The 9,086-nt window shown below is 37.7% G+C and overlaps 1 protein-coding gene across 8 annotated transcripts in view; it reads left to right on the forward strand.

The window, feature by feature from the left end:
• Positions 1-9,086, forward strand: part of MPDZ (multiple PDZ domain crumbs cell polarity complex component) — a 3,829,210-nt gene that overhangs the window by 3,225,697 nt on the left and 594,427 nt on the right. The gene's annotated exons all lie outside the window — the stretch shown is intronic.

Genomic DNA, 9,086 nt, shown 5'->3' on the forward strand with positions numbered 1-9,086 from the left:
CAATAGAAGGGCTCTTTACTACATCCCAATTTGCCGTCCCTGTACTTAACATTATGAATGATAGGACTCTGATCCCTTTTAGACATTAATACATTGAGATATGAATCTGTCATGCCAAAGTGTCTTATTTATCTGCTGATGAAGGTTTAGTTCCTTAAACTGAGTATTTCATATACCATTAGTTCTGCAAAAGAATAAGAGGTCAAATAGGGTTGGATCTTTCATGGCACAAAAGACTAGACATATATCTCCATGGAGGAGTCTGTAAGAGACTGAGCACAGAGAAAGGGCTGACATCCTGATAACCAAGATTTTTGAGGCCACTGATCTTTTCAGTTGTGAATCTCTGTGGTATCTAAAGTTGTGTGATATGTTTAGATAAATACATTCCAAAAGATGCATTGTATTCGGTAATGGGCCTGATAAGATATGAGTAGAGGGGAATTAAGATGACTTTGGATCTGGTGAAGATATCTTTAAAAATTAGATGGGCCAGATAGGCTTTCTGAACTACGGTAGAGACACAATGGTCAAGTGATAAACCCCCTTGAGAACCAACTTATCTTGGCGATCAAGTAGGGGTCTTGGCCCAAAAGCAGCTCAAGCCTGGCACTTGGTACTCAGTGGAAGATACCCAGACAGCAAACACATTTCTTGTGTGAATCCTGGGGAGCAACTTGTTCCAACACCTCACACATTTTTTGAAACCCAAAGCCTCATCCATGCTGCAAGGTAAAACGAAAGATCACAAAAGGACAAATACCAATCAGTGAACAAGAAAAGAAACACCAGAAAAATAGACACTGTAGGGGGCTTTCCAAAGTCCTAAACAAGAATACACTTTTATTTATTTATTTATTTATTTATTTATGTATGTATGTATTTATATTTGTTTACTGGGGTATTGCACTGGTCAGTACTGACCAATTTCAGGCTAAGCTCAGGAGAAATACAAAAGATTTCACACAAACAAAAAATATAGAAATGTAAGCAGTAACAGTAAAGTTCAGACTAATTATATATAGAAAAAACAACAGTGTATATACATTCAAGTGAGCAAGTATAATGGATGTGCAATCAAGCAGAGTATAATGTACAATAGGATCATAGGAGGTTAGTAGGCTAATGGCCCCAGGGCTCTTATAAGACTAGCCAAGTTCAACCCATGTTCCCAAGGGTGTCTGGTTTAAGTAGACACTATAATCAGCATCTAATTGCCCCCGTCCATGAGGGACACTGGTCAATGGTGATGCTAATTCCTGTTTAAACCCATGTAGAACACAGCCCGGCATGTTGTCTTGTCCCATAGAGGCTGTATTTTTGGCCTTGAAGAGGGCATTTAAGAACTGCTCCACAGAGATACTAGGCTGGGGATAGGTGTTAGGGATGCTTTAGGGGATATGTGGTGGGGACAGGGGAGGTAGGTGTTAGGGATGCTTTAGGGGATATGTGGTGGGGACAGGGGAGTGAAGTTTTCACTGAACCTGTCAGCCAGCAGGTTTGCTATATCCACAGGTACTATATATGTAGTACCATTAACTTCAGTGCAAATCCGGGCCTTACCTTTATGGTTAGGGATGTAACTAAAGAACGCCTTGTGGTTATCCTTAGTTAGGGAAGCTAATTTGCATTCCTAGTTAGCTTTGGAGAACTTCACTAGGAGTCTTATTTGCCTGTTTAAGTTGAGGAAGGAGTGTTTCCAGTTTTGAGACCATTCCTTCCTGCTCTTAGACAGCAGTTTCTTTGTCCTATTGTATAGCCTGATAATGGCAGTTTTCCACCAGGCAGGTTTGTTTTTCCTTGAAGGTCTTGCTTTGGTTCTATCAGGTACTACAGAATCAATATAATTGTACAGGTGCTTGTGTAAAGCATTGGTGTATAACTCAGCATTAGGTGTTTGTTCTGTCAGTGGCAGAAGGAGCTATGAAGTTATTTATGCCATCACATAAAAGGATGGAATTGCCCTTGGAGAAGTGTTTTAGTCTAACTGATGCTAAGGGGGGGGGGGGGTCATGTGTTATAGTTACTTATAGCAAGACTGATTTGTGGTCAGGTGTCTCCAGGGATGGCCACACAATGGGGGTGGTACATCGCTCCACCATGTTTGTGAGCACCAGGTCCAGGATGTTTCAGCCCCTTGTGGGTGTGTCAGCCAGTTGGTCCAGGTCATTGGAGTTAAAGAAATCCAAGAACCTTTGGGCAAGTGAGTTAGAACATGTATAATTTACCCAGTCTATGGATGGGTAATTAGTCACCCAAAACCACGGTGTTTGGTTGTATCTTGATCGACTCAAGTAGATCTAAATAGGTTGAGTGGATGCCCTGATTCACGAGGGGGTCCTGTAGCTGGCAATGATCTGAAGAAGGGTCAATATATACATTAGTTTTTTAAGTAGGTCAGTCTTTGGTGACTCTTGAGAGAGGAGAGGGGAAGAGATTTGGGAAGTAGATAGGTTTGGTGATCTGTTCTGTGTTGAATTAGGAGCATTTGGCTTGGTTGAAGAAGTACTTTTTCAGTTGCATTCTGAATTTGGAATAAGTATTGATTTCCTTAATGTTGATGGGGACAGCTTGCTAAAGAGTACGTGCTTGAGAGGAAAAACCATGTGCATTGCTGAAGAATTTGGTTCTAGGAGTAATGAGAGTTGGAGTAGTTTGTAAGTAGCATTTCAGGTTAAATGAGGAGGTTTTTTTTGTGAAGTGTAGCTGCATGGTGAATAAATGTGTACAGTTGGAGTAGTTCTAGAGTTGGGATTCTAAAAGTAGGTTAGATATTTGGCTTTTTCTAGAGTGATACAGTGATTCTCACAGAAAGCTGAGTTTGTAATGAATCTGTAGATGCTGTTAGAGATAGTTTGCAGGCTGGTAATTCTTTTCTTGGAGGCAGAACCACAAATTAGAAGCCCATATTCAAGTTGAAAAATGAGAACTTCTTTGCCAGTGGTTGCTCTGGCTAGTTGGGATGGAATAGTGGAGATCGTTTTGACCCAGAAGGGGAAGAATTGTATCTTGCTTCTCACTTTGTTTATGTGGAAATGTAAGTTTAGTGACTGATCAAGCCATAGTCCTCGGTATTTGAAGGTGGGAGGTTGTCTCTATGGCATGGTTGTGTAGGTCAAAGATAGATAGAGTCAGGTGCTTGGTGAATTTTCTGTGGCATTCCAAGAAAGCATAGTTTTTGGTATTGGTGGGGTTTGAGAAGTAGTTTATGGTGGAGCTCATGTAAGTCAGACTGAAGTTGGAATTGATTGTTGGTGTGAGAGTGACCTTATTGGAAAATGACCATGTCATGATAATGGAATATAAATGAGAGAAGGGGGCGGGGGTAAGAATGGATCCTTGTGGTACACCTTTGGTAAAAGTTTCAGATTCTGATTGAGAGGATACTATTTTAACTCTGATGTGTCAGTCAGTGAGGAAGTTTTTAAACCAGGGATCAGTGTCTGGACTGACAGCCATTTCAGTTAGTTTATTTTGGAGAAGTTAGTGGTCATTGAAGTCAAATGCCTTTGTCAGATGTATAAATAGGGCACTTGTAAGGAGGCCACTATTTGAGTTTAGCAGGATGTCATCAGTTAGAGTCCAGAGTGGTGTCATAGTACTTCATCCAGGCCAGAATCCATGTCATTTAGAGGAGAGAATGTGGTACTGCTGAATGTAGAGCTTTACCATAGAACTGTAGTTCAAAATGTTAGAAAAGGCAAGAAAAACAGAAATAAAGAGCTTTTTTTTAAATTTAGAGCAAGAACTTCACTCAGAAAATGGTGACAAGGAGAGGTCACCATTAACACACACACACACACACACACACACACACACACACACACACACAAACACACACACACACACACAAGGACAGTACTGACTACTCTCCAGTCCTGTCACTAAATATACTCAAAAACAGTTGCAACACTCCTGGCACTACAGGAGAGGAGAAAATGAAATAATAATTATTAAAACACACAGTTAAGGGGTTTTGATGATCATGTCTGATTGCTGGAAGTGGCAAATGAAATCTTAGGAAATTTAAGGAGGGCAGCACATTATAGGAGACAGCTAAAGAGTTTGAGCTGTCAACTTTAGATCTGATCAGATCAGGTAACCTACAAATTGAGGCGGATGGAAGAAGACAACACAGATGTAGCTTTATGGTAAGTACATAAATTTTGTTTTTGGGCGAAATGTAAATTCATGCCAGCTTGACCCCTTACTTCCACAAGTCTACATGTATTGTCCTTTTTCCTATTCTATCACTATTACAGCAACCCTCAGAATTAGTATTACTCCCTTTTCCTTTGTCCTTGTATTCTGCAGAATGTCTTCCTTGAAATGCTTTCTTTGTGAAATCCACATGCTCATTTCTTTACAGATGCATCTCCTGTAACTTTGAGATTTTATCCAGTACTTCATAATATAATTCTTTTATCTAAATCTGTAATGCCATGTACATTTTATGTTGAAATTGACAAAGCAGACATTCTGGTAAAAAGCTAATAATCCCGCATATTATACTTGACCAGTTCTTTTGAAATTATGTTTGTGTATTTCTTATTATCCCTGGTTGAAGTATGTCACATTTTCCCAGACTTTTCATTTCAATAAAATAAAGTAGAGAAACAAAAAATGAAATACATTTTCAAAACCAGTCTTCCTTTTATTCTCAGTTACCACACAAAAACTACATTCACTTTCCAAAAAGGAAGTCTGTCACTCCAAATATGAAATGTTGTCACAAAACCAAGGGGAGCATCCATACATTGTACCGATTCTAAAGTTAACACTATTTCAATGCACATGTTAAAGCCTGTGCTCCCACTTACGCAAATTGATATCTGTTCTTATCTTATCTTTATTCCTCTCCCACATGTGAGAAGTAGTGTGCATGCTTTCAGTAAACATTACATTTTAGACTTAAGGAAAAGTTTGTATACTGGTTGAATTAAATACATAAATTGAATTGTGTATTGTTGTATTTAATGTCTTGAAGTACTAAGGCTGCAGAAGAGGCAGTTACTTCTCACAGTTTCAAACTTAATTTCTTTCTTTACAGTATTGTTTTCAGTGAAGTGCAACATCTCTTTAAAAGTTAATTGCCTTGTACTTCACAGATTTCACTCAGAACACACTGTTTCCCTTTACTGCTTGTTAGTTTCCCTTTAAAAGTTAATTATGTTGTGCCTTGAAGGATTCACAAAGAACACACAGTTGAGATTTCTTAGTCTTCAGCTAAAAACAGGTGCTAATGAAAAAAAAACAGCTAGTTGCAAGAAAGAATTACCATTTTCATGTTTGCTTTTCACCAGTTTCTCTTGCTTTTCAAATGATTTTTTTTAAAACATTGTCTATAGTTTAAACTATAACTTAACCCCCCACTCACATATAAACTACCTCTGACTGCATATTGAACAGAACTACTGTACAAAATAACATACATTTTATATCAGGAATCTTCTATACAAGTATTACCAAGAACAAAAACTGTTTCATTGACCGTTATTTCTTCAGTATAAGTGTCATACTAAATATTGACATAAAGTAAGGTTTATGCTTTACAGTACCCCCACCAGTATATAACAGTCAATAAACATCCAGTCTTTTTTGCCCAATTCTTAGAGAACTCAGTTCATATGTCTAAACTAGAGTTAGTGATGGTTTACAATTATCAGTTTACATTGTTGCTGGTCTTCTTCCTGATCATTTCCATCTGCCAGAACCATTCTCTGGTTTGAGTTTAAAGTATTCCTGTTTTTTCTAGTCAGCTCCTGTATTTTTTCTGCCCCTCAAGCATTTCCTTTAGATAAATGGGAAAAGACTCAGTAGCCAAGTTTCTCTTTGGGCTTTCATATTGTCAGAAGATTAAGAAGTAGCATCCCTTCAGCTTGCTAGCAAATTATTTGTTCAGTAACCTTTTTTTATTCCCTCCATAGCCTAGTCCACATCCAAATTGTTTTTGAACCTCCAGGAAAAATATTCTGAATACAGCTGGATATAGGAGCTTGAATCTCACACCTGCCTTTCAACATCCTCTGATGGGCGGGATAGACATACTTCTCTTCTGCCTAGTATACAGACGTACAGAGAATAAACATTTCCACAAGTATTTTGGCATCCCCAGTTTTTTTATGCTTTTCTTTTCTGCCTCAGTGTTGTCAGTAGCAGCTCTGTTAATATGATTGCATATTTATTCATGTAGGTCTTAACTGCTTTCTAATGACCATATATAGAGTGTGCATGTGACATGCTCTCTCAATTTACAAATCCTGCTGTGAATCTCCAGTGCAGCCGGCAGTGTCTTCTTTCCAGATTCTCTGGTATAGCAGATTGTCTCAGGTTTCTTTGCATGCTGTTTTCCAGCTCTATTTATTGAATTAGTTTTTCTTAACTGACAAGCTGTCGATGATACCTTTTTCATCTCACCTGTACTGAGAATTCAGTTTCGAAAATGGTGAGTTGAAAAACCTATAAAATAGAAAAAAGTGTTTTTTTTTTTTTTTTTTTTTTGCATGGAGTAAGTTGTCCTGCACCACTAGATGTTGGGGGCATTTCCCCCTATTTCCCTGAAATTGTACACCCATACCACAGTGGAGAAAAGGGGAAAACCTAAAAAGCATACCACCAGGTCGGACATTACAATGCACTGCAATGAAACTGACAGGAACATCACATCTTCACACTGAAGATATGTGACAGAGGTGAGACTGAAAACGTGTAAGTATGCCCTCTTCTTGAGATGCCTCATCTTCAGACAGTCTTTTGTAAAGTTCAGTTGGTTTCTGTAGTTTTTATAAACTAATCTAACTATTCATGTAAAGCTGCTTCTATTTTTTCAGACTTTTGTCATTTGACTGTATGTATTCCTCCAGTGTTTCACTTGCATTAAACATCTTTGATTGCATTTGATTTATTTGGCCGCCAAATTCCTGGAAGCCTACTGCTGTACTTAAGCTGAAAGTTGAATGGCTAGATTTTTCCAAGCATTTTTTTCTTTTCTGGTTGATATTAACTTACTTTTTCCTAAGTTTTTATTTGCTGGCATGTGGGCAGGGAAGTAACTGAATGTTACCCAAACTGAAAACTCATACTGGCTATTTAACAGTTTTTTAGTTCACAGAATAGGAGCGCTGTAATCAGCATGATACTCTGTTGCCATCTTGGAAGTCCACACACACACTCCTGTACACTGTCTGTGCTTCCCTCTGCCTAATACCTTTCCATTTTTCCTAGTTTCTTGTACAGTATTTTCCTACTCTGTTATACATCTCACAGGTGTCCACATTGCACTGCAAATACTGTACAGCTATATAAAATTATGTGCCATCCTGCTGAGAGATGCAGTAGCATGCACAGCATATGTCTCATACCTCTCAACTGTCCAGAATTTTGCAGACTGTCCATTTGGCTCATATTGTTGGCCTGTTCCTTATAAAGTTTGTAATTTTACAGCAGATCATTGAGGAATGAAGTCACTAAATAATTAAGTTTATTTGGGTTTCAGACTTAATATTCTGCAGACATGTATGCTAACACAAAATATTTTATTCTAGCAGTGTTTAAAGTTTATAAGAGCAATATTAAAAATTTGTCCCTATTTTTGGGTCTTTGTTCCCTCATTATTTTGGCTTTGTCCAGATATCTTGCACTGACCATTTGAGAGGTATGATATGTGTGTTACACACACAATTTTATTTTGAGATGCATCTGTCATGAGATGTGTGCAAGAAGGTATTTTCTACTCCCTGGATTGTGCCTTGTGGTTCTCTGTGTGTCTTTCACTTGTAAAGACTAGCATGACAAATTGGCATGCTGTTTGGCACAGCTCAAAGGTTAAACATGCCTCATCCTCGTTACCACTGATCCCGCTTTTAACATTTTACCTACATCCACCTCTTAAATATACTTGGCAATTGTGTTAGATTCTTCTCTCTCTTTACCCTTCACTTCTTCCAAGTTAACAAAGTATTAGATAAACTTAAAGCAATATCCAAACTCCTCATTCCAGAAGGCAGACACTCAGTAAACATCAATACACTCATTCCTAGGATCAAATAAAGACTGTCCTTTACTGTTGCAAACTCAGCTGCTAATACCACTTTATTACCAACCAGCAAGAAAAAATGCTACTCATCATCATCTTCGCTAGCTAGCAGTAGAGAACACCATCATGCTACAGTAAAGAATGGTAGATGGCTTACAGCTTCAAAAAGAAATAACCTACTTTTAACAGTCTTACTTACAAGCTCCTTAATACTGAATACTGACCACCTTTAAAGACTAGTCTGTATAATAGATATTTTAATTATAATAGTAGCGAAGTCAGTCCAAACGATAAATGCACTTATACCAAAATAAATAATAAACTCAGAAAACAGGTAATAGTGCAAAGGAACGAGTCTAATATGAGCGTTTCAGGTTTGATATTCACTCAAGTATCAAGTCCCAGAGTTGTTAACATAAGCACGTTTATTGACATAAAAACGACAAAATAATACACGTGTATTATTTTGTCGTTTTTATGTCAATAAACGTGCTTATGTTAACAACTCTGGGACTTGATATTTTAATTATACTCTTAGAAATACAGATGGCACTCAGTTAGCCAGACCCTCTAACAAGTTGGCCAGTACTGAAAAAGCTTTCTCTAAAATGCACATTCTAGTTTGAACAAACTCCCAGAAGAAGTAAGACATGTCCAGGAACTTGCTATAGCTTAAACCTACAACTAAAAATATCTGATAAAACACTATGCTTCTAGATGTTTCAGAGATATGGCTAGAAAGCACCTATAAGTTAAGGAACAACTATGTATTCCATATAATGGCTTAGTACTACTTTAGCTCTTATATTTATTGAACTGCATCTTTGGAATTGAATGATAAGATAATTATTATTAATGAACTATACCTACTTGAATATTCAAAAAGATATGCTCCTGAATGAAAATTCAGTAATGTGCTATATCTACAGCTGTGTTACTGCCAATGTCAATGCAAATTTCTATGTAAATATTTCCACATTCTGTTCATAGGTTCCTGGGCAGTTACTAGACTAATGACAATGGGGATTTTTAGAAACGTAGCCCTGCATTC

This window comes from Protopterus annectens, chromosome 2.part0, assembly GCF_019279795.1.
Source record: "Protopterus annectens isolate FY-2018-M chromosome 2.part0, PAN1.0, whole genome shotgun sequence".
Lineage (NCBI taxonomy): Eukaryota > Metazoa > Chordata > Ceratodontiformes > Protopteridae > Protopterus > Protopterus annectens.